Here is a 27,775-nt window from a genome sequence, read left to right as displayed (position 1 = left end):
TAATGTGCCACATCCCAGTGTTCTGCTGGATCTCAGCCGCTGTTCTAGAGAAGATGTTGAGTCGAGCAGAGAGTGGAGAGATTCCCAAGACTCTCACTCAAATGTACACACACTTCCTGATAATTCAGAGCAACATCAAACATCAGAAGTACTATGAGAAGAAGGTGACAGATGAAGACACGATCCTTAAACTGGGGAAACTGGCTTTCCAGCAGCTTGTGAAAGGCAACCTGATCTTCTATGATGAAGACCTGAGAGAGTGTGGCATTGATGTGACAGAAGCATCAGTGTATTCAGGATTGTGCACTCAGATCTTCAGAGAGGAGTTGGGCTTGCATCGGGGGAAAGTCTTCAGCTTTGTTCATCTGAGCCTTCAGGAACATCTAGCAGCTCTATATGTGCACTTCTCCTTTACAATCAACAACATCAGTGTGTTTGACCAAACAAAAAGTCTGTTGCTTAAGATTTTTAAGCAGAAAAAATATAATTCATTATCTGAACTACATCAGAGAGCTGTGAATGAGGCTTTACAGAGTAAGAATGGACATCTGGATCTTTTCCTGCGTTTTCTTCTGGGTCTCTCAGTGGAGTCCAATCAGACTCTCTTACGAAAACTACTGACACAGACAGGAAGCTGCTCCTACAACAAAGAGGAAACAGTTCAGTACATCAAACAGAAGATCAGAGAAAATCGCTCTCCAGAGAAATCCATCAATTTGTTCCACTGTCTGAATGAACTGGGTGATGATTCACTGATGCAGGAGATCCAGGATTATCTGAAATCTTGAGAAATAAGAGAAACCAAACTCTCCTCTTCACAGTGGTCTGCTCTGGTTTATGTTTTGCTGACATCAGAAGAGAAGATGGATGTGTTGGATCTAAAACTGTTTGTTGGAAAACAGCATACAGCAGACGAAGTTCTTCAGAATCTGTTACCTGTGGTTAAAGAATCCAGATCAGTTCGGTAAGTAACACTGAAAACAGTCACTCCACTTTCACCATGATCACATTTATCATTTTAAGATGTGCTGTTTTTAACCAAATTAACAAAATAGGAAAATCTCTTAGAATCACATTTCTGGCAGTGAGCAGACGAGGTGAGACACACTTACTAAACCAGCTGAGAAGATTTTTGTGTGGTCTGTGTGAAAGCTGGATGATTGTAGAGGTCAGTGTGAAAGGTGAAGCTGAAGGATTGAATGTGACGGAGGTCAAAACTGACAGCAAACAGATTTGTCCTCTAATGATGTTGATATGTATATTTTACTGTCTGTTTGAATTGCATTTGCAAAATTTTCTAGTACACAGAATTCAGCAGCTCTGCCCACAAGCCCCAGCAGCAGCATCACATATTGGTGTAAATCACTCATTTCTGTTATTGGATGACCTACTCAATAAAAACACAACAGGAGAAACATATAATCAACAGCTACTATTGCGGAGAAAAAGATAGAAAGAGGAGAGCCGCCAGCAGCTGAATCTGTCTCGACAAAATTGGACCAACAAGATCTAAAAGCTGCTGAATTTGTGTGTTTATATACAGTATATATATATTTTGTATTTATGTTTTTTTTTTTCCCCTAAAGTCTTAGTACACTATATGGCAGTTTTAGTACACTAAGTGTGCACTATCTTTAATGTTTAGCTCCGCTCTCGTTGCCGTTTCTTCTCGAGGAAAGAAAACCTTATGCAATATAAAATCGAGTGGCTTGGATCTCGTGTTGCCGAGGCAATGCGGGGGGGGATTTTGAGCAGACGGGAGATCCCCTTTCTTTCTCTTCCTTCAACCGTGTGCAAACTATTTAATGTGTTTGCAGGCTATTTCTCATGATTCATTTAGTTGCATACTTACTATATTAATATAGTATATTCAGCATGTCATCCAGACTGTGTTCACTTGTCTGGTGAATTTATGGCTACATTTAATTCTAAGGAATTAAATGGTGAATTAGTCATCTGGCTTTGAGAAGTTTTGATGTTTATATTATTTACCATTCTTGCTTATGAGGAGTTGGTGGAGATTGTAACTTGTGCTGTAGCCAGGTTAACATTGACTGGCCGGCCGAGAAGAGGTGTGGAGATCATAGGGTAACCATCTTCAGCCTGCTCAATGCTCGTCCCCTCAAGTGAGGTCGTTAGAGTGGGTAAATTGGTTGCTCCCTGCCGGTCATCCGCTTCAGGACACCAATTAAACTCTAGCTAAAATGGATGCCAGTACCGAGGGGCTGGTGTCCTCAGCCCTGCTGATACTCCTGCCACCACAGGTGCTTCAGGGCTCAGTGGGCTCCATCGAGCGAAGTTCCCAGATGCTGCCCGGCTAGGGTACGGCACGGGAATGCTCGTCCCCTCAGATGAGGGCACTAGAGCCGTCAGGTCGGTCATATTTCAAAATACCTAGAATATCAAAATCAACTGCGGGCGGCAGTTCTATAATTCAAATCCGTTAAAGGATTGTTAGGCTGCATTAATTAGGTCAACCGGAACCCGGGAACACTTCCCATGACATCCGATGTACTTGTTACATCGTAAGAGGAATGGCATCTACGCTAATATTAGTCTGTTTATTCTTATTCCGAGGTCACCGTAGCCACCCAGATCCAGTCTGTATCCAGATCAGATGGTCACTGCAGTCACCCGGATCCAGTCCGTACCCAGTCCAGATGGTGGATCAGCACCTAGAGACAAAATGTACAACCCTGAATGTCAGAGGAGACCATGTCAACTAGATGCGCCCCAGAGACAGATGCCCTCCAAAGACCTCGACGACCATCGGCACAAGACCATGGGAACAAGACAAGCCCTCTGCTAATTCTGACCTGTGTTGCAGCCTGGAATTAAAACTACACCATGCTGGTTTGGTCTGGCCAGAGGAGAACTGGCCCACCGACTGAGCTTGGTTTCTCCGAAGGTTTTTTCTCCATTTCTGTCACCGATGGAGTTTTGGTTCCTTGCCGCTGTCGCCTTGGGCTTGCTTAGTTGGGGACTTTTGGAAGAGAGCTGAACTGGATAATGACATCACTGAATCATCAATGAACTGACTTTAGCTGGAAAATTACTCTGCTGTTGTCCTCTTGCATGATTGAAACTATTTTCCTGTTGACACTGTAAAGCTGCTTTGACACAATCAATATTGTATAAAGTGCTATATAAATAAAAGTGACTTCCCTGCCAGTAATCTGCTTCAGGGCACTGAACTGACTACTACAAATGAAGAGTTAATTTGCAAAAACTGATAAACACCACGTTTAAAAAGAACTGACTGCTGTGCATTATTCTCCACATATAGCCCATTCTGAACCCTAAACACGTTTTGTTACAAAAGCCGGTATTGTCCACTGTCAAGGCATCGCGAGTTCATGTTTTACAGCAGAAACTGACAAGCGCCCTTGTTGTTTGTGAACAGAACCCGATAAGTTATTTTTAGCGAATCAGCTCGCAGTATTCAGGTCAGGTGACAAGGCTGCTAGTCACTTCAAAAAGATGCGCTAGCTGAGAGGAGTTTCGTCAAAGCTGACTAAAAGTGATCTAGGATGGATACTTTCGACGAACTTGATGAACCCGTGATATCTTCTTCGGGGTGTAAAAGGAAAATTAAATCTGAAACTTTTTCACGGAACCTTGCTAAAGCAGCACGTTGCAGTGGGGAGGGAGAAGATCCCTGTATTGCGTGTAATCACAACAGTAAAGTTTGTCAGGCGTCTACATTGTCAGCTGAGGAGATTACAAAGATTAACCAAGTGTTTTTGTTTTACTCTGAAACATGAAATGTGGAGTTATCTGCTTTTGCCAAAACAAATTAAATAAAACTGTTGGAGTTATCTGCTTTTGCTAAAAAAAAAAAAAAAACTTTTAATATATATAAAAACATACTTGCAATTAACTTTAATTTTGTAAGTTACCTGTATTTTTTTAGCTATTATTACGTGATCAAAACAACCCAACTGCAGTTTGATTGATATTACTTGGAATGCACAATTAAAAAAAAACATGATTTATGAAAAAAAAAAAAAAAACGGAGTTATCTGCTTTTGCAAATGAACTATTCAAATACACCAGAGGCCAGTGTCGAGAGACTGGTTCCCTTAGTAGACCTCTTGACAGCGTGGAAACATCTGCCAAATGTGTCTCAATGGGTCCAGCAGATGTTATGTACCAAGGAGGCTCTGGTAGTGGAACAGGAAATAGTTACTCTTGTGAGCAAGGAGGCCACAGTACACGTTCCTCCTCTCAAGAGGGTGTCCGGGTTCTATATATGGTACTTCATAATTCCATGGAAGGATGGGGGAATTGCATCTGATTCTAGGTCTGTGCAGACTGAATCATTCTGTCAAACGTTCACGTTCAAGATGCTGACGTTGAAACAGGTCGTGACTCAATTAAGATCTGAGGACTGGTTTGTCACCATAGAGAATGCATACATCCATGTATCCATCCTTTCACAACACAGGAGGTTCCTGAGGTTTGCTTTTAGGGGCAAAGCATTTCAGTATTCGGGTTCTTCCTTTTGGCCTAGCACTGTCACCCTGTACTTTCACCAGTGCGTGAATGCAATTCTGGCTCCTCTGCGACTCCAGATCATCCATGTGTTGAATTACATGATTAGTTGATATTAGCTCAATCAGAGCAGATGGCTGTTCGGCATCGAGATGTCGTTCTCGCGCACATGAAAGAGCTGTGCGTCTGAGACTTCACACTATCCATTCTGGTTCTCCATCTCACATCCAGCTCCTCTCAGACTGGATACCATGGTACAGACGTGGCTGAGGTTGCGTCTGTACACCTTTTCCCCGATTGCTCTGCTCCCAGGAGTTCTGGAAGATTCCGCCAGGATGGGATCAGTCTACTGCTAGTAGCCCTGTTCTGGTATGGTTCTCGGACATCGTGTCCCTTGTTGACGGGTCTCCATGGAGGATTCCGATCAGGAGGGACCTTCTGTCTCAAGCGGGCGGCATGTTCGTACATCCTCGCCTGGAACTTTGGAGACTATAGGTGTGGCCTCCGAGGGGGCACATCTCATAGATTCCGGTCTCTCAACTGAGGTTGTTGAGACATCCTCCACTCCAGAGCTCCTTACATGAGGAAACTGTACTCCTTGAAGTGGAAACTTTTCACGGTGTGGAGATCGTCTGCTGGACCCAGTTAATTGCCCGGTTGGTTCAGTGCTGGACTTGCTGCAAGAACGATTCTCTGCAGGGTTGACTCCTTCCACTCTAAATGTGTATGTGGCGGCCATAGCTGCTTACCACACCCTTTTGGACGGTCTATCATTAGGAAGAAATCTGTTGCTGACAAGTTTCCTCAGTGGTGCTTTGAGGCTGAGGCCTGGCATGGGATCCGACTGTGGTTCTGGAAGAACTTAGTAAGGCTCCCTTTTAACCTCTACAGGAGGTTTCTGAGAAGTTTTTAACACTTGAGACAGTGTTTCTTCTTGCCATTCCCTCTCTCAAGAGGGTTGGTGATCTACAGGCCCTTACAGTGGCCCCATCATGTCAAGTCAAGTCAAGTCACCTTTATTTATATAGCACTTTTAACAATACAGATTGCGTCAAAGCAACTGAACAGCATTAATTAGGAAAATAGTGTGTCAATAATGCAAAATGACAATAGTAAACACAAATTTTTCAGTTAAAGACAGTTCATCATTGAATTCAGTGATGTCAACATCCAGCTCAGTTTAAATAGTATCTTTGCAATCAATCATGCCCCATCATGTCTAGACTTTGCACCTGGGATGGTCAAAGCATTCTTGCACCCAAGGCCTGGTTATGTGCCTAAGGTGCCCACTCAGATTCCGCTGCGGCTGGTAGTGCTTCAGGCATTCTGCCCTCCTCCCTCTCAGGAGCCAGACCAGGAGAAGCTTAATTTAGTGTGTCCAGTGCGAGCATAGTGTAACCTACGTCCACACTGTGGAGAAAGTCTGAGCAACTTTTTGTTTGCTTTGGTCTGCCCAAGAGGGTTCTCCCAGCGGCCAAACAGACATTAAGCAGGTGGATAGTTGAGGCTATCTCCCTGGCTTATGAGTCCTCTGACTTCCCGTTACATTTGGGGGTCAGGGCCCACTCTACTAGGAGTATGGCAGCCTCGAAGGCCTTCTCATCTGGCGTGTCTCTACACAATGTTTGTGAGGCTGCGGGTTGGTCTACCCTGCTCACCTTTGTCAAGTTTTATAACCTAGATTTGGGAACTACTCCGAGTGCTTCTGTCTTAGATGTGCGCATAATCTTCACACTGGACAGGCATTCTTCAGTATGGCGGAGTTGGTATTCTCATTTCCAAAGCATTTTCGATGCAGCTTGTGTTCCTGAAGGGGAATGTCCCTAGGTTACGCATGTAACCATAGTTCCCCGAAGGGAACGAGACGCTGCGTCGCCTGCCATACTTCCTGCAACCCTGTAAGCGCTTGCTTCGACTTATCAGAAGCTGCCGCTGTTTACTCCAAAGCATCCTGGTCTCCACATCACCCCACCCGTGACGTCTCGCCATTCTATTGGACTGATTTCACATGTGCTTTAGGACGCGGTCACACAGAGGTGTTCCCAAAGTGTTTTCGATGCAGCGCCTCATTCCCTTCGGGGAACCATGGTTACATATGTAACCTAGGGACGTTTTCATGTGACTTTGCCTATAGGCCTGTTTAATTTTTGTATTAACAATATAGGCTTACTATTAATATAAGTGTTGCACTTTGCGATATATTTATAAATTTTAGTTAGTTTCTTTATCAAATGGTGCATTTAATTATTATTAGCAAGTTCATAATTTGTGATGTATGTTATACTTTTATTAATCAATTCTGAATATTCAGTAAACCTCCTTGCCCTTTTTTCCCCCGACACATTCATAATCATAACTTTTCCCAGTGTCGTTTTATGCGTGTGCTTAAGTTCTTAATTCATATTTTTAATGCTTATTATTATGGTTTAGTATTTCTCTAAAACGTAGAACAATGTTACAAACAATGTTCTTTCTCAGCCCTTAAAATCAAACCATTTTTCCCCATATTTGCTTAAGTGATTAAATTAATATAATAAATGGGTGATTAGTCGACTAATGGCTTTAATGAACTGGTCGTCTAGGAAAATCTTTAGTCAGGGGCAGCCCTAGCATTCAGCCCCTTCAAGAGCCAAAATCGCTCACTCTACTGGCAAGGTGGGAGCCTTCACAGAGGATGCAACACCAGGAGAGAGAGAGAGCTCTTAGCCAGCTCTTCAACTGGGGCATCCTTGCATATTGCTATTATAAATTTCTTCATTACTTCGACACCTTAATGTTATTATAATTATTATTGTAATTATGTCATCCCTCTGGAGAGAATAAAGCAAGATCAGAGCTTACCACAAATGCAACAATGAGCGAATTCAGGGTTTTTTACACATGTGTTCAAACAAGCAGCTCCTGAAGACAAAAAAGCTGACGACGTACATTGAAGGTGCCCTCTTATACACATGGTGCACCGATAATGACGTCATAGACCAGGGATGGGCACTTCCAGTCCTGGAGGGCCACTGTCCTGCACAGTTTAACTTCATCTCTAATCAAACACAGCTGCCCACAATTTTCAAGCAATCCTGAAGACTGTGGTTAGATTTATCAGCTGTGTTTGATTATGATGAAGCTAAAGTGAAGATGAAGACTGGAAGTGCCCACCCCTGTCGTCAGCCAATAGAATTGATGTGTTTGCACACATGCTTCAGACACCAGTCATGCTGATGACGTTCCCCATTGCATCAATCCAAGATGCAGTGTCTCCTTCCCCTTCTCAGGGTACCATGGTTACGTTTTCTGTCTCTTCAAATGAAAACACTTAAATCATGGGAAAACACCTCATGATTAATGTTTAACCATTTGTTCTTTATGTATCTTAATAATCTGAATCATTGATTGCATCTGAGTTATAAATCACTGAATCATTCTGATCCACATTAAACTTTTTGAACAACCGGGATCTGTAGATTGAGACAATATGTACTCTGAGCAGTGGTAATTTAACACCAGGACCTTTGCTTTGTTGTACTCAAATTTTACCCATTTCATTTTTCTAAATTGTATCATAGATTAAGAAAACTGATCAGTACATAAAATATAGATGCAAACGGCAATCATCGGGGTCCAAGCATGACCCATTGGGCAACTGATGTTGAAAAGACATCAAATTGACACCAGAATTGACATAATAAAACAGGTCAAACATGTAAATCCAACTGATGTCAAAAACTTGAAACGACATTGATTTGATGTAAATTGAACGTCAAACATATTGGACTACATTTAGGCTACATTAAACCAATTTCAGTGTGGGATTAACTTCCTATTTTCACCCAATAACCACTGGAAGAAACTGCTGTCCAAACTGAATTTAAAATGATGTTACAGCATCGTCATCAATGACTATTATTTGACGTCAAATGGATATCAAGGTGCCCGCTGGGAAACGCCTCGTGTAGAGGACACAATTATGTTACAATGGCCATGTCTCTTTTCAAGTGTAATACGAGTAGGTCTATTTGAAGTGTCTTTCTATGCAAGTTTTATTTTATGTACCATATCACAACAGACAAATAATATTGTCTCTTCATTTTAACTGGACCACAATGCAGTCATGTCTGACAACTTGACAAATGTTTTCTGAATTTAGGATATTTACACATTTTAAACTACGTGATCTAAAAGAATTTGTTGTCTTGTGACAACATTAGTATTACGTCTTTCATCTCTCATCTTGGTGTTTCTTCGATTTACAGTTTTGGCTGGCCAGACACTTTTAGGGCAGAAAAAGAATAATAATAATAATAAGAAGAAGAAAATCAGTACGAAAACAATAGGGTTCCGGCACCTTCGGTGCTTGGATCCCTAAATATTGGGTAAACTGTCCAGGTGTGGTGTTGTCAGGTTGATGTTCTGTTTCTGTTCTGCGACTCTTATTTTTATGTTCTTTTCATTCTTTTTTATCTGAGTTCTAGTTTCCTGTGTTTATTTCCTGTCTCTTTTATTTCCTTGGTTCCTAAGGATGTTCTCATTTGTTTCCATAGATACTGATTAGTTTGTCACCTGTGTCTAGTTTTTCATTATCTTATTTATTTATATTCTTTGGTTTCTTCAGGTCATGGTGCATGTTTGCCAGCTGATTTGTTGTGTTTTTATTTTCCTTCGTTTTTGGAATCTTTTGGAAAATCATCTTTGTTAATTTAAATAAATACAAACTTGTGCAACTGGATCCACTCTTCCTTCCTTCCCTGCCTCGCTGCAGCAGGTGTTATGTGAAGATTTGAATTACTGAAACACATTTAAAATCTAAAGGAAGACCATTTACTTTTGTTTTTAATGTAGCTGTTTGTTTTGTTCTTTACACAGGCTATGTGGATGTGATCTCACTGCTCAGTCTTGTGAAAGTTTGTCTTCAGTTCTACAATCCTCAAACTCTGTCCTGAGAGAGCTAGACCTGAGTAACAATGACCTGAAGGATTCAGGAGTGAAGCTTCTTTCTGATGGACTTAAGAGTACAAACTGTCAGCTGGAGATTCTGAGGTTTGTAAAGCTTGCAATATAATTTCATATAATAATTCAGCACAGCACTATATCAATTTACATGTGAGCAGTTCATGATCCAGTGTTTTCAGTGTCTCACTGCATTTGAATATGCAACATGCATCAAACATTTGCGCTTTTATTGGACTGGCCATCTTAATCATTTTGACCTTGACAATCACTGTTAGAAAGCTCAGGCAGACCAGCTTAAAAAAGGAATGTTTTAAATGTTTTTGTTATCCAAACAAATATCCAATACGTGCGTAATGGAGTGCAGCAGAGCAGCATGAAGAAAACCAAATATTGACATCAGTATCCTGAAGTTACAAAGTTACCATAAACTCTAGTGTTAAAGGCACAATATATAAGTTTTTTTTTAATTAAAATATCCAAAAACCACTAGAACAGTGTTATATAGTTTGTTGACTTGTGTACTTACATTATCCCAAATGTTTCCAACAAGAGAAATAAGCAATTTTAACTAGTGTAACGGACCGTGTCATTACGTCGCTTGCCAATGACATCAGGCAGGGATTGAAGTTCCGTCGCTACGACGGATTTCCGTCAGTTCATAAAGACAGTCACTTGCTTCATTCCTGAATGATTCAGCCGTTCAAACAAATCAACTGAATGAATGATTCAGTGATAAAATCAGTGACATGCCGCCACCTGCTGGCGGATTTAGTTTTATTTTTAGCGTATAATTTCAGTTATTTCAGTCATATTTCTGTATTCAAAATTTTATATGTAAAACATTCATCTCCACATGAATGTAGGAATTTAATTGCACTCATGCTACCTCTGAGCCTCATTAAACATCTGAAAATGTCCCCACAAGCCACTTTTGTGTTCTTCTGTGCCACCTCTGTAGTACAAATTAATTTATGAATACTAATTTCATATGATTGGTAACTTATTTGTCTTATTAGTTAGTGCCCTTGCGCACTATAGCGGCGAAAATTACACACTGTGCCATTAAGGCGCCTGACTCACTATCACTTATGCACTGTGTTTCTCTCACACACACAAAGTGAGAGAGCAAGAGAGTCTTACACACCACACAGAATAGACATGCTACATGTAAATACATTTTTTTGTTGTATTTTCCTGTCAGAATTACATTTGGATCAGTTTACATATAGGAATTACATCATTTGGAATTATTTAGTCTTTAAGAACAAACACGAGCCGGTTTCATTGGTAGTGGGTGGAACACTGGATAGTGCTCACCTATTACAGTCCCTGTGTTATGTCATTAATCCAGCAGTTCATCAGACCTTAGCATGTTTCATATTGTTATTAGTAGCAGCGTTTTTACTAGTAGTCATAGGCGGAGATCCCGGGGGGTCGGGGGGAACAGAACCCCCCCCATCTGAGGGTTGTCCCCCCTAAAAATATGATTAAAAACCACGCTGTGTATTGTAAATAATAATGTTTTATACTTGAAATAATTGTGTAAGTAGTAAAACAACACAAACGCAAACAGGGCAAAAATGCGTTTTAAGTTTAGAACAGGCAGAGCAGGGTTGAGACGAGCAGTGAAAACCGGCAGAGAACTGGAGCATTGAACAAAGCAAGATTATAAGTCAGGTTTGAGTGACAAGCGCAAATCGAGAGCAGATATAGAGCGAGAAAACAGGTGAGAAGCCAATAAACGTCTGCACTGTGTGCAGCTGGCATGTTGAAGCGAAAAACAAAGACACGAGGGAAACACAGAAATGAGAAGACGGCGATCAAACCCGCTTCCTGACCATTTTTAATTCTAATATGTTAATAATTTGAAAACAACAACCACAAAACAAATTTAGCTAAACCAATAACATGCAGAAATAAAATAATAATTAAAAAAAAAAAAGATCCGACTTGTTCACATGACAATTAGACATCATAAACAACAATCTTTGTCACTCACTTAATGCAAGGTTGGTGTTTTTTAGTATTTACTAAGCTCTGTATGTCAGAGAATAAAGGCCTTCTGTAGTGAATCCATGCGTTTTTGTAAGATAAATATCCATATTTCAAACGTAATAAACACTTTTCTCTCACTTCCGTTATCTGTCATACGCGGAAGGCGTTCCGGCGAATGACGTAAGACGTCGGCGTTGCTTGATTAGTGACGAACGCAGAGAGAGAACAAAACAACACGCCGGTCACGAATTAGAAGTACAACCCGAGGATTTGCAAAGAGAAGTACAAACCGAGGATTTGCAAAGAAAAATGTTGGAGGATTTCGATATAAACCAAGAGGAGACTGGTTTTTCTTTACTAAAGTAAGGAAACTTTGCTTCCTTTGCTCCTATAAACAAACTCGCAAGACTAGCATATCTTAGAGGTGCGCACGCTGCGCATACGTCATCCGCCGGAACTGCTTCAGTGTATGACAGATACCAGAAGTGAGAGAAAAGTGTTTATTACGTTTGAAATATGGATATTTTTCTTACAAAAACGCATGGATTCACTACAGGAGGCCTTTATTCACCCCCCGGAGCCGTGTGAGGCACGTTTTGTTATGGATGCACGTGCTTTATTTGACAACTTGTGGACTGTTCAACTGCAACACCCGCTGACTGCAATGATAGAGCTTGGAATAGCCAGGACAATTTTTAATATAACTACGACTGGATTCGTCTGAAAGAAGAAAGTCACATACACCTAGGATGCCTCGAGGGTCTAATTTTAATTTTTGGGTGAACTAACCCTTTAAACTTGTGACGGCTCCCTCACACAAGTTTGAAAAAGGATTTTCAATCCAGGTAACCTGAACATCTGGAGATGGAAAGTAGTCATGCAACTGGCTCTTCAGTCCTTGGAAGAGCATCACGTTCATTGAGAAGGGAAATAATTCCCTTGACATGGGTTGCCAAACATGATGAATCCGGAGCACAAAAAGAAATAAACACAGCCAGATAAACTGCCGTTCGAAGAAAATGAAAATGAAATCAGCAGAAGGAATAAGAGAAAATAGTTAGCAAAAGATGCAGTATATTTGAAAATTAAATCAATTTATTTTGCATTTTTTTTAATTAGTTTATTCAAAAGATAAATTCAAAACATTTTGCACAAATCTAATTCCATCAACTAAAGGAAAAATGACAATGGGTCTCATTCACTAAGCATGTGTACGCACAAATTTGTGTGTGAAACCAGCGTACGAACGTTTTCACAGACAAATCATGATTCACTAAAACGTTCATACTAAAATTTATCCTAAATTGAAGAAAAAATAAACATGAAAGCACACGTACGTGAAAACCACACTCTGGCCGGTCTATAATAATCTATACAATGTCTTTCTCTCTCTCTCTCTTTATAGTTAAGACAAAATGTATGTTTCATCTTAGTATAATAGTTATATATTATATATATATATATATATATATATATATATCATTACGATAAAATGTGTATTTCATCTTTAAATTATTTATACAGTGAATGAGTAAGAAAAGCTCTTCTACAGCCAGCTAACAAGAGCTCTGTAACGAGGGTCTGTATAAAAGGTGTTTTATTGTGTATGAACTGGTTTTGAGGACTGAGCACTCATCATTGCTCAAAGATCTGGCGAGAGCTTGTCTGTAGACAGCGTCATATGGGGTTACGTGGAGTATAAAGGAAAGGCGGTAAAGGAAAGGTTGTGCGGAAAAGCCCTAATATGTAGATGGTCTGGGCATGTTTTATGCAAATGACTAACTTTGTGCACGCGGCCACTCATTTACTGTAGAATACTTTACTAACATTAGAACAAGTGTTACATTCTGTAGATCTCTCAATATTGCAGAGTTCTGAAGCTGTTTAGCTGCAACTTGTGCAACTTTTTCAACTGGCTCATCTTCTGGCATTTCACTAACAGTAGCCACAGCAACAGGTGAAACAGAGGAAGTAGGCTTCTCACCACGCACAATAAACTGTTTCAACATATTTATGTGACATATACGAGTCTTACGACGTTGATCAGGATTGTGAATGACACATGACACTGAGCTGTTCTTTAACTTCATATGGACCTGAAAATTTAGCTCGAAACACAGAACCTGGATCAGGAAAGAGAACAAGAACACTATCACCCGGTTGAAAACGATGGGTTACTTAACGTAAACCCGGGTTCTTTGATAACGGAGTAAGGTGTTTCACTATGGGAATCGCTTTGGGCGTGACCAACTGCGGAAGCTCCTATGACACCACGTCTGTCTTTGACAGACAGGTCGACCTGTGACCAGGCTCCGCCCCACCTATATCAGTCAGGTCGACTCCTGCCAAAATCATTATAGAGAGATTTCTTTCCGTACCCGTGCAAGGAGGGAAATGCTGGTGAAACACCTCACTCTGTTATCAAAGAACCTGGGTTTACGTTTAGTAACCCATCGTTCTTTTTCTAACTTCGCTCGGTGTTTCACTATGGGAGATATAGACCACTCCTGGATTGCACCCATACCACTGCTAACCTCCATAACAATTAAATGGGCATGGAACAAATGGCTCCCAGCACTGCATGTGCTAAGGAAGGCTCAGACACATCCAGTCTATAGAACTGCACAAAAGTATGTGGCGTAGCCCAACTTGCTGCTGAACAAATATCTTGAACTGAAATCCCTTTGAGTAAGGCCCAGGATGTAGCCATCCCCGGGGTGGAGTGGGATCTCAAGCCCTTAGGTGGTTGAAGACCCTTGCAAATATAGGCTAAAGATATAGCCTCTATGATCCAATGAGACAGCCGTTGACGAGACAATGGCTTCCCTTTGTGAGGAGTAGCCCAAGACACAAACAGCTGGTCATGCGTCCTGAAACCTGCTGTTCTTTTTACATACATATAAAGAGCCCATACTGGACATAATGAATTCAACTTCTGCTCCTCTGGAGAAGAGAACAGAGGAGGGTGAAAAGCCACCAGCTCAGTAGATGGGCACCTATACGCTGAGTCAACTACCTTAGGCACAAAAGCAGGGTTAGGGCGAAAGGAAACCTTAGTGAGCCCTGGAGCGAACTGCAAACATGACGGGCTAACAGACAAAGCCTGTAAGTCACTCGCACGCTTAGCTGTTACTAAGGCTATGAGCAGCACCGTCTTAAAAGAGATAAACTTAAGCCCAACTCCCTCCAATGGCTCAAAAGGGTGTTGAGAAAGGGCTTCTAGGACGATAGATAAATCCCATAAAGGAACCATCTGTCTGGACACCAGACGTTTACGGCATGCCCTTTCATAAAACAATGAAAATGATAAGTCAAGGGGTGCTGACCTGCCGATTTCTCGCCAAAACCTACATGACAGGCCGAAATAGCTGCTAAATACACCTTAATGGTGGAGAAAGCCTTCCCCTTATCTAGAAGATCTTGGAGAAAGCATAAAATATCCCCCACTGAGCATTGAAAAGGGATAATATGAGTCTGTTCACCCCATCTTTCAAAGACTTGCCATTTATTGCTATAAAGTGAGCGAGTAGAGGAGGCTCTTGCACCCTGTATAATATGTATGACTGATGGGGGTAGACCTGCTGCATTCAAATTCCACCTCTCACGGGCCAAGCCCAGAGAGCTATCCTGTCTGGGTGAGGGTGGTAAATTTCTCCGCCCGTCTGAGACAGTAGATCCCTCTGTGAAGGGAGGGGCCACGGCTGGTCCGACAGCAGTTAAACTATGTCTGGATGGCCAGCATGGAGCTATCAGTATTAATGACAGACCCTGTTCCCTCACTCTGGCTAAAGTGGGGGAAATTAAGCTCAGAGGAGGGAATGCGTAAAGAAGGATGTCTGGCCATGGGTGGGCTACAGCATCCACACCCAGTGGTACACTTTTGTCTGCTAGAGAGAAATACAGAGGACATTGAGCGTTTTCTTGTGAGGCGAAGAGATCTACGGCCGCCTGACCGTACCTCTGCCATATTTGGACCACCACCTGGGGATGGAGTTTCCACTCCCCATACAGGGGGTTTCCCCTGAATAATAAATCTGCTTCTCTGTTTAAAATCCCTGGAATTTGAGTTGCCCTGAGGGATAAAAGCCTTGTGTCGCTCCACACTATCAGCCCCTTCGCCAGCTGATGCAGCTGAAGGGAGCGTGTGCCCCCCTGCCGATTGATGTAAGCAACCACTGTGGAATTGTCGGTCTTCACTAACACATGCTGCCCTCTGATGAAGCTCAGAAAATGTTTCAGTGCTAACCACACTGCTAGCAACTCTAAATAATTTATGTGTTTGTGAATCAGCTACGGAGGCCACACGCCGTTCACAGCTCTGCCCATTAGAGTCGCTCCCCAGCCCTTTAAGGACGCGTCCGTCGTCATGGTGACTCTCGATGACACCGCCCCCAAGGGAATCCCCGTTCTGAGAATCGCGGGACTTTTCCAATTCCTGAGCGCTCTGACGCACGCGTGAGTAATTCTCACCGGCCGGCTGAGATGCCGCCGAGAGCACAGGCGTAACTGCGCGATCCAGCGCTGAAAATCCCTCATTTTGAGCAGACTCAGGGAGCATATCGCCCTCAGTCCGTGGCTTGGATGCGATGATGCATTCTTTATTTTCAATTTCCCCAAACTGAAAGGTGTTTGAACACACCGAGTGAGTGCTTGGTGTCACTGTTGAACATGACTCTGAGCTTCCTCATCTCTCTCTGACTTTGAGGAGAGCTCACCGAACGGGCCCTTACTGAACTCTCAAACCTGACAGATTTAGCCATAACGCTCTCTCACCTGACACAGCCAAGCCCACCACGCGGCCACAGCCCTGAACCGCGCGGGAAGAGCGCAGAAATCAGATCATTCACCACACAAATTTCGTCCCAGAGTGCTGGGTTCGGCGCTCCTGAGTCCAGCTGCCGCCCCATCTCCTCCAAAATCTTCGCTTGATACGCAGACAGTAAAGTCACCGTGTTCAGCAAGCACACAGACTGCCCCGCATATTTATACATCCTCTGATATATCGATGCAGTCAACCACTCCATTTTACTTGGCAGCGAAATCTAAGAGGAGGCAGAAACAGAGTGCCAATTCGGATGGAGATGATAAGCCACTGAAGACTCTACCGCTGGGGTTCCGGCCAACCCCAGCTCTCCCATCCCCTGAATCTCCAACATGGAATGGCCCTTAATAGGGAGCTTGCTCTTAAAAGGGCTAGACCAGTAACGGGACATTTCCTTCATGCAAGCAGGCACAGCAGGCAGGAGTTGTCTAGCTGCAGGCTGAGTGGGACGCAACCTTTTCCCATCATAAAGGTCCCTCTCCGCTCCTTCGGCATCTTTGGTCGCGCGCCAAGCTAGGCCCAATTTCGCTGCAGCTCGCTTACACACCTCATGCAAGTTACTGTCAACTTGCGAAGCCGAGTCGTTGGTGCTAGGAGGCCTAGACTGTTGGGCGGGGAAGAGGGAGTTGTCTTCCTCCTCTTCGTCGTCCATGTCTAAATCGAGGAGGTCAGAGTTAGCATCACCCTCTGTGTCCTCGTCCCCAGGTTCCCTCTCCTCCTGCGTGAGCAGGCCCTTAAACAGTGGAGGCATATCCGGGGATTCGGCATCCATCATGTCTGCCCAGCTCGTACTATCCTGCGGGAGATGGTCAGTCGCCGAAGATTGTGTGGCCACTCCGGACAGACATGGAGTGAGCGCATGTTTGTGGATCCGCCAGCAACGTTTGAGTGTGCTTCGGGACCATACACACGATGCACATGGGGTGAGGGTCCCTGCCCGAGATGGTAGCTCCTCATGAGGATGGACACGGGCGGGATGCAACCTCCCTGATCTTCGACTCATTCCCTTTGGCAGGGGGGATGGCCGTCGACATAATGGCTGAGAAGTGAGTAAACCTCAGACTCGTCACAACACGTTAGCCTGTCGGTTTAAGGTAATTAAACCTTCTGAGAGCTCGCCTAGATGCGTAAAGCCCTAGTTGACTTGACTACGCCTACCGCAGTAATTTAATACGCAATAGGCCGATTAGAATAGCTCGCCTTGATGCGGACACTATCTAATGTTAGTGATGTCACTCAACACAATTCGGTACAACTGACCTCGCGTTCGGTGACAGATTCCAATGATGGCCCGTCTGTTGAACAGTTTAGCGAAATCAGCAAAGTCAGGATGTGCTGAGAGAACTTGCTGCAGTCTCCCACCGGAAGAAAGCGCAAATGATTTTGGCAGGGGTCGACCCGACTGATATAGGTGGGGCGGAGCCTGGTCATAGGTCAACCTGTCTGTCAAAGACAGACGTGGTGTGATAGGAGCTTCCGCAGTTGGTCACGCCCAAAGCGATTCCCATAGTAAAACACCGAGCGAAGTTAGAAAAAGAACTACGATTCACACTTCTCTTATCTTCATTAAGAGTCTTCATTCTTCAGCTCAATCTCATATTCACAATAAAACATTATTTTGAATGTCCGCTGAGAAAAGCGATATCTTTGTAGTACTATCCTTTCATCTGTTAAGAGTGATTTCCAATGACAGCGCTGCTCAGTGCATTTGTTGGCTGCGTCTTACAAGCTGTTGTTGAAAGTAAAAATAACTTTCTTGTTTACAATAGCGTTGAGGTCTCTGTAGTTTCAGTCTCTTTCAATATAACCCTTTATCAGTTGAAACACCATATTTGGTAACTTAATCGAACATTCAAAATGGTGTTTACTTGCCTCTCTGTGAGCTCGTATAAGCACATGGATTTCTCCCAGCCAATCAACGGATTTCAGTCTATGTCACAGATAGTGACACCATGGCATCTGACCAATCAGGAGTTGCCCGGGACATTTCAAACTTCAGCGTCATTCAAGAATTTGTAAAGTATGGATCTACGCTCCTACCTACTTCCACAAATACGGAAATAGCAACATTGGTAAGTTAATGAAACTCACAAATTATATGGTTGAGTAGTTGTGTTAAATGTTGAGATAGATGTCGTTTGTGTAGGATTTCTATAAATTAGTGAACATTGTGGCATGAAAAATGGTGTGATCATATAAGGATTCAGGTAAGACTAGTGCACGTGACAGTATGTCCATTTTTAAACATACGCCCGATGCGTCTAGTAAGCCATACTTAGGGTATTTTTTTTATTTTACAAATATTGCATTATAACGTAGGACAATAGTATGTAATAGTGCATTGCATGTTGCCACAGGTTTGTATAACATTATACAGTGATCCAGTGGGAAACTTAAACCATTTATTGAAATGATCAAGCCATAAATAGTGAAATATGTGTACAACCCAAATTCCGGAAATGTTGGGACATTTTTTAAATGTGAATAAAATGAAAACTAAAAGAATCACATGAGCCAATGCACAAAATGAGCTCATTTCAAATTTGATGCCTGCTACAGGTCTCAAAATAGTTGGGACGGGGGCATGTTTACCATGGTGTAGCATCTCCTCTTCTTTTCAAAACAGTTTGAAGACGTCTGGGCATCGAGGTTATGAGTTTCTGGAGTTTTGGTGTTGGAATTTGGTCCCATTCTTGCCTGATATAGGTTTCCAGCTGCTGAAGAGTTCGTGGTCATCTTTAACGTATTTTTCGTTTAATGATGCACCAAATGTTCTCTATAGGTGAAAGATCTGGACTGCAGGCAGGCCAATTCAGCACCCGGACTCTTCTACTACGAAGCCATGCTGTTGTAATAGCTGCAGTATGTGGTTTTGCATTGTCCTGCTGAAATACACAAGGCCTTCCCTGAAATAGACATCGTCTGGAGGGGGGAGCATGTGTTGCTCTAAAACCTTTTATGTTCCTCTCAGCATTCATAGTGCCTTTCAAAACATGCTGCCCATACCGTATGCATATATGCACCGCCATACCATCAGAGATGCTGGCTTTTGAACTGAACGCTGATAACACGCTGGAAGGTCTCCCTCCTCTTTAGCCCGGAGGACACGGCGTCCGTGATTTCCAACAAGAATGTCAAATTTGGACTCGTCTGACCAGACATCTGGGCATCGAGGTTATGAGTTTCTGGAGTTTTGGTGTTGGAATTTGGTCCCATTCTTGCCTGATACAGGTTTCCAGCTGCTAAAGAGTTTGTGGTCGTCTTTGACGTATTTTTTGTTTAATGATGCGCCAAATGTCCTCTATAGGTGAAAGATCTGGACTGCAGGCAGGCCAATTCAGCACCCGGACTCTTCTACTACGAAGCCATGCTGTTGTAATAGCTGCAGTATGTGGTTTTGCATTGTCCTGCTGAAATACACAAGGCCTTCCCTGAAATAGATGTTGTCTGGAGGGAAGCATATGTTGCTCTAAAACCTTTATATACCTTTCAGCATTCATAGTGCCTTCCAAAACATGCAAGCTGCCCATACCGTATGCACTTATGCACCCCCATACCATCAGAGATGTTGTCTTTTGAACTGAACGCTGATAACACGCTGGAAGGTCTCCCTCCTCTTTAGCCCAGAGGACACGGCGTCCGTGATTTCCAACAAGAATGTCAAATTTGGACTCGTCTGACCGTAGAACACTTTTCCACTTTGAAACAGTTCATTTTAAATGAGCCTTGGCCCACAGGACACGATGGCGCTTCTGGACCATGTTCACATATGGCTTCCTTTTTGCATGATAGCGCTTTAGTTGGCATCTGCAGATGGCACGGCGGATTGTGTTTACTGACAGTGGTTTCTGGAAGTATTCCTGGGCCCATTTAGTAATGTCAATGACAGAATCATGCCGATGAGTGATGCAGTGTCATCTGAGGCCCGAAGACCACGGGCATCCAACAAAGGTCTTCAGCCTTGTCCCGTACGCTCAGAGATTTCTCCAGTTTCTCTGAATCTTTTGATGATGTTATGCACTGTAGATGATGAGATTTGCAAAGCCATTGCAATTTGACGTTGAGCAACGATGTTTTTAAAGTATTACTCACTCTTTCTACACCTTCTTTTGGCAAGGGAAAAGTGCAGATGAACCCAGAGAGCATGGGGTAGGCTTTGCTGTGAGGAATACACTGTTACAGATGATAGAATCACCAGCAGATGGTACAGAGAGAATCCTCAAGTTGCGCCTTTCAACAGAGGAGGGACCAGTCAACATCATCTGCGTTTACGCTCCAACACTTCAGGCTACAGTAGAAACAAAAGACCAGTTCTACGAGGCACTAGATGCAACCATTAGCAATTTTCCATCGTCAGAGCATGCCTACATTCTGGGTGACTTTAATGCAAGAGTGGGCGCTGACCAAGAGGCATGGCCAAATGTTTTAGGTCATCATGGAGTAGGCAAAATGAATGACAACGGTCAGAGACTCCTTGAACTCTGCTGTCTACGCAACTTATGTGTGACCAACACCTTCTTCCAGAATAAGACATGCCATAAAGTATCCTGAAGACACCCCAGGTCAAAACACTGGCATCAGCTGGACCTGGTCATCACTAGGCGCGACTCACTGAACAGTGTCTGCAACACCAGAGCCTACCACAGTGCTGACTGCGATACCGATCACTCACTGATCGCCTCCAGAGTAAAGTTAAAACCAAGAAAGATCTACCATTCCAAGCAAAAGGGTCAGCCTTGCATTAACACCAGTAAGACTACTTACCCAGATAAGAACAGCGACTTCATCGCGAGACTTGAAGAAACCCTGACTAACGGTCAGGGACAGAATGCTGAAGACAGATGGAACTTTGTCCGCAGTACCATCTACAGCGTGGCCATGCTGACCTATGGCAAGAAGGAGAGCAAAAATGCCGACTGGTATGAGGCTAACATCGCTGAAATGGAGCCTGTCATCAACGTCAAACGCAGCGATAAGTAAGCAGCTAATTGTTTGTTTACACCCGCAACGACAATGGAGGAAACAGAGGCAGCAGAACCAAACCTCCTACCAGCCGTCCGATTTCGTGTGTAACACCTGTGGCAAAGACTGTCAGGTTAGAATCGGACTGCTGAGCCACATCAAACGCTGCTCTCCACAAAACTGAACAAACCGGACAGGGTGCTACCAATGTCTCCCGAGACAGACGGATGCCTACTACAATCTTTTTACTCACTCTTTCACAGATTGGAGAGCCTCTGTCCATCTTTACGTCTGAGAGACTCTGCCTCTCTAAGACGTCCCTTTTATAGCTAATCATGTTACAGACCTGATGTCAATTAACTTAATTAGTTGCTAGATGTTCTCCCAGCTGAATCTTTTCAAAATGTCTTGCTTTTTCTGCCCTTTGTTGCCCCCGTGCCAACTTTTTTGAGACCTGTAGCAGGCATCAAATTTGAAATTAGCTCATTTAGTGGATAAAAGTGTAAAAGTTCTCCATTTAAACATTTGTTATGTTCTCTATGTTCTATTGTGAATAAAATATTGTCTCATTTGATTTTTAAGTCTTTTAGTATTCATTTTATTCAAATTTAAAAAACGTCCCAACATTTCCGGAATTCGGGTTGTAATTTTGGTCAGTTTTATGACCTTATAACAGTTTTTATTATACTTAAATGGCATATATTGGTGTTTATTTTTTACTGTGAGCCTCATTACTGCTAAAAGAAGTGGTACCACCAGTACTTATAGTGCTATTTTTCACATAATGCATCATAATGTAGAACAATAGTACTCAATAGTGCATTGGATGTTGCCACAGGTTGTATAACATTAAACAGTGATCCAGTGGGAAACTTAAGCCATTTATTGTAATTGTCAAGCCATCAATAGTGAAATATGTTTAACTTATAACAGTTTTTATTATTATAACAATTTTTATTATTATAATTATTATTACTACTACTACTACAGTTAATATTATTATGGCATATATTGGCGTTTATTTTGACTGTGAGCCTTATTACTGCTAAAATAAGTGGTACCACCAGTGCTTAGTGCTATTTATCATGTGTTTAGGAGTTGCAGCAGCCAGAGGCCAGTCATGTCTCGCCCCCGAAGGAGCTCATCATTTCCATGCACCCCCAGCACCTCTGCTGCTTTCCCCAAGCCTGTCCGGGGACACCGCAGCCACACCCCAGATGCTTCTGAGTGGTTTAACATGTCCCTGTTCCATGCCCCTGTCTACACCAACCGCCAGACCTTTAAGTAATGCAGCAGGAAAGGGGAACATTTTGAGGTCAAACGTGTTCTGCAGGGTCTGTAAGGTCCACCTGTGCCTCAATGCTGAATGCAACTGCTTTATCAAGTACCACGAAGAAGTTGCTTATAGAATATCCATTTCTGATGTCGCCAATAATTAGAGATGCACCGAAATTTCGGCTGACGAAAATTAGTTCACCGCTCAGGTTTCACTTTCACGTGGTGTGACGCTCTCTGCTCTATGCGTGTGTGTGCTCCGCTCAGTCGCTCCACTCGTATAACGTTCATGCTCATCAGAACAGCAAAGTCCACTCAAAATTTGAGCCGACAGGAAACATCGATGTAGTACAATATTGTTTCTGTCTGCAATAGCCCCACTGTGCTGTAACATGGTGTGGTATATGGGCAACTCTGGTAACGCTGCCCTCTCATTCATTGATCTGCTAACGCTATGTTATGGTCACGTGTTCTGATAATAATAGCTTTCCAGGACTAAACATTAGGTGCCACAAGTTTGTTAAAATTTCCAAAGGGTGCCGCGACTAAAAAAAGGTTGGGAAACACTGGCCTAAGTGACTGGACTGAAATTGTGACGCGTGAAAAAAAAAACATCTAAATAAAAGAAAAGAATTTCCTAAATTAATATTTTATTAAGTTTATTTACCACTTTTTGGAAAACAAATGACCCTAGTCCGTCAAAGAATTAGCTGCTTAAGTGACTTTGACACATGAAAAAGAAGAAATGTTCCTAAATAAATATTCTATTAAGTTTATATATGTTTTATGTATTTATTTATATTTTATGTATGTGTCTTATATTTTAAATATAAAAACTGTTTTTTTTTGGGGGGGTGACCATAGACCGGCGAGGAACCATCTATGGTAACTTCATTGACCTTGATTTGCAAAATAAAATTATTATTTTTTTAAATTCACAAAAGTTCAAAAGTCCTGTAATAACCTCCAATAAAACTCCAGGGTTGAAATTTTGAATTTCCAAGTATTTCAACGAGTGCCCAATAAAGGGATAAAAGTCTTTACTGCTGACTCGTAAAAACAGTCTTTTGTCGCCATCTAATGGTGGAACAACAGCCATCATAAAAGTTGCTAGGCAATTCAGTCAAAAGTACAAAGACAGCGCTCTGATATACAGCAGTGAAGTTACATAAAATATAACGTTATGAGACTTTGCCCTCAGCCAAAACTATTTGCTCTGGAACAAATAATAGATTAATGAGATTAATGAGACTGCCCGTTAGATACCACTATAGAGACATCAAACCGCTGATGCCCTGGAGCGCACATCTCCGAAAACGTGAAGCAAATTTTCAAATAGATGTTATCTTTATTAACAAACCTCATATTTGAAGTCTAAACAAACTCTTAAAACTAGGGGTTAAACAACTTTTTAAAGTCAACATTTGACTCGAAAACCTTGTGCACAGCTATGGCATATGACACAGCGCTGCCCACATGGCTATTGGTCCTATAACAGCTCATTTTTATCAGTTCTTTTGGCTTTGGGTCGTTATATTTCTCACAGATTTCTGCTCGTTCTAAATCAGAAACAAAGTAGCATTAGATTACATTTATATGAATGCATTAGTGAGAGAGCGATTGCATGTGTGAATTAATTCTATCTGGCAGCGTCTCTCTACTAATAGTGAAGCTGTGGGTCTTGGTTACTAAAAAAATGCTAACTTTTCAGTTTCTAAGCTATATTATTGAGAAATCATAGAACAGTGTTGACAATAAATTTCCGCACCGTGCTACTGAAAGATTCTGAGTGCTTGCGATCTGCACGTGATGTATGAGCTACTGTCTGTAGCCTATGTGTGTGCGTTACAATGCAGCTGCGCATTACGTTGGAACAGTGATTAACTTAACTGTACAATACAGTTTAAAACGTGCATTCTCCTGTTCAATGTCGAGCACCCAGATGGTATAATCACACGTCTTGTGGAGCGCTTTTGGGAGTACGCATTTATTTGTCATATTAACTGTTTGGAAACAGAGTGTAAATGTGGACTTCAAAGATTTCTTATTCTGTTACGCCCTCTATAGGACCAGTGACTAGTCGACCTCAAACTTAAAGCATCATGGCAGAGCATTAAAGTCAACTAATCAACTAGTCTGTGCAACCCCTACTTAAAACTACATTCTGTGACACAAAAACAGTATTATATTTAAAAATTATAGTGGATTTGGGCACTGTATATATAATACTGAAATACTGCAACCGGAGTGATACAAACGGTGAATCGGTTGGAGTTCTGTTATCACTCCAATATCACACTCTTATCAGCCAATCAGATTCGAGGACCAGAAAGAACTGTTATATAGATAGATAGATAGATTGGCATCATATATTGACAGTTACATATATACTATTGCATTTATAATGAGGGACAGATTGATTTTTTAACACAAATTATGGCCCTAAACCTCAAGATATGACCATATATGAATAATTCATGGCTGAAATGGGTATACATGTATGAAAGAGGTGTATGATTGTTAAACTAATGCCATGTGAACTGTTGCTGTGTTTGTAGGTTGTCTGGCTGTATGGTGACAGAGAAAGGCTGTCGTTATGTGTCTTTAGCACTGAGTTCAAACCCCTCACACCTGAGAGAGCTGGATTTGAGCTACAATCACCCCGGAGATTCAGGAGTTGAGCTGCTTTCTGAAAAACTGGAGGATCCAAACTGCTCATTGGACAAACTCGAGTATGTCAAGTAGTTTATTATTTCAGTGGCAAATTGTTATTATTTCAACTCCTCCTTGTTTTGCCAGTTCATCATAAATGTGTGCCACTTTGTGCTATGTTGAGGCTCCATGTGCTGTTGTGTGCTATGTTACAGTTAGTTGTTTGCTAGTAGTAGTAGTAGCTCCTATTTTGCTTCTCTAATTGTGTCTTGATCTGCCTTCTGTTCCAGAGTAGCCTTGCTATTGTTAAATTTTTCCCTTTAGTTTTCTCAGCTTTTTCTAGAGTTCTTAGTTTACTGTAGTTTTTAGTTTTCCCTTTATCTTACTTTAGTAGTTTGCTTTTTGCCTTTTCTTTTACTAGTTCTTTTAGTTTGTTCCAAGCTATAGTTTTCTCTGTTTTCTCTATTAGCTTACTACTTTAGTAGTAGTTTCTCTAGTGGTTGCATAGCGTTAGTCTCTGCCATCTGTTTTGTCGAGTCTTGTCTTGTGTTTGCTGTGTCTTCTGTCTGTTCCAGTCCTGTCCTGCAAGCTAAGCTTCCCAGGGCACTCACTCTAGCAGTAAGACTGGTGTGGTGCCAGAGATACCTGAGTGTATAGAGTTCCTGCCTGGCCATCGCTGCTATCCTCCGGTCTCGCACCATCTCTGCTCTATAGCCTGCTGTCGTCTTGGGCTGGACGCTGCAGCCACTCTCTTAGCTTGCCTGTTATTGTGCCTCATACCTGCCTGTTGTTTTGACTGTGTTCACCTCAATCCTTGCCTCTTTCTATATACATATACATGGCAGTGTTAATGTGATTGGTCCAGGCGGAATAGATCTGCTATGCTGCTGCTGCAGATCTACTGCTGCTTCTCCAAAAAGCCATGTGAACCACATGTATTACTATCTATGTGTGCCTGGGCTACCACGCCGACCGGCTTAATGCTAGTGGCCTATGACTATGTGAGCCTTGGCTACCATGCCGACCGGCTTAACCCGTTCACACATGTTTAAAATGATATTTATATTTCAGCTTTATGCTGGATAATATAATATTTATATTTCATATTTATGCTGGATTCACCCTCTAAATAGCAATGATTGACATAGCCAGCTAGCACATGTACGTCTGCTAGATGTCTGATAAAGATCCCTTGATCTGGAAAGCATCTGCTGTCTACAAACGTCTGACAGACGTCTTTCAGATGTCAGTTTTACATACATTCTAAATCATAAACATCTTAAAGACATCTAATAGACATCTATTTTACATCTAAAAGGAAACGTCCTATAGACGCATTGCAGATGAGCAAACACTCTAAAAAAAACGTCTTGCAGATGTAAATGCAGACATCAAATAGACGTCTCCAAGATGTACGTGTGCTATCAGGGATAGTGATAACCATAGCAATAGACGGTACATCTGGAACCAGGCTTGGCCAAGCCTTCACAAATGGCACGTGTCCTGAGCAAGATCCAGTTAACAGACCAAAAAATGTGCAATCTTTATTAGAGATTGGGCATATCAACCAGTAATTTAATTTCCAGTTATGAACGGTATAAATATCAGGAAAGAATGGTATGCGATTTCTGAATGGCTTGAATATAATCCCACAACTTTTTTTTTTTTTTTTGCGCAAGTGTTTCGCATTTAGTGGGAACGAGTCCAAAACAGACACATTTCAAGTGATACTAATATCCATAAAGACTTTACATTTTTGTGCATTTTTTAACATTTTTTTCTCCCCCACCGATTCAAGAGTTAAATGTCACCCATGATTGCTGGTATGTTTAAAGCATGTGTAACATGTTGTTTTATCTTGATTATCTTGTTTTCAAAATCATTGAAATTTTTCGCTTACTGATTAAATGTGACTGTGTGTTTTCTAGTGTGGATTATGGAGAAGAGTGCAGGATTAAAGCAGGACTAAAGAAATGTACGTCTACAAACACTCTCTCTCTCTCTCTCTCCTGTAATGATTGTTGTTGTGTTATAAATGTCTCTGTTTCTGTGTTCAGGGTTGTGTTTTCTCTCACTGGATCCAAACACAGCAAACACGCGTCTCATTCTGTCTGAGCAGAACAGAAAAGTGACAAATGTGGAACAATATCAGCCGTATCTTGATCATCCAGACAGATTCGATGCGCATCTTCAGGTGTTGTGTAGAGAGAGTGTGTGTGGACGCTGTTACTGGGAAACTAAGTGGAGTGGAAGTGATGGTGTGTATATATCAGTGTCATATAAGGGCATCAGCAGGAAGGGATGGGGTAAAGAGTGTTGGTTTGGATATAATGATCAGTCCTGGAGTTTGTACTGCTCTCCTGACAGTTACTCATTCTGTCACAATGACATAGAGACTCGTCTCCCTGTGAAGCCCATCATCAGCCGTAGAATAGGAGTGTATGTGGATCACAGTGCAGGAACTCTGTCCTTCTACAGCGTCTCTGACACAATGAGCCTCATCCACACAGTCCAGACCACATTCACTCAGCCGCTCTATCCTGGATTTACTATTGATAATAAATCATCAGTGAAACTGTGTTGATGAATCAGAACACACTGATGAGAGATTCTTCCCATTATGCTTTGAGC

At 42.1% G+C, this 27,775-nt stretch overlaps 1 pseudogene; it reads left to right on the top strand.

Annotated features, from left to right (window-relative positions):
• Positions 1-27,775, top strand: LOC107697545 (NACHT, LRR and PYD domains-containing protein 3-like; annotated as a pseudogene).

Source organism: Sinocyclocheilus anshuiensis, unplaced genomic scaffold (assembly GCF_001515605.1).
Source record: "Sinocyclocheilus anshuiensis isolate Anshui unplaced genomic scaffold, SAMN03320099.WGS_v1.1 scaffold1886, whole genome shotgun sequence".
Taxonomy (NCBI): Eukaryota; Metazoa; Chordata; class Actinopteri; order Cypriniformes; family Cyprinidae; genus Sinocyclocheilus; species Sinocyclocheilus anshuiensis.
Note: the sequence above shows the minus strand (reverse complement) of the source record. Positions and strands in the feature narration are given on the sequence as shown.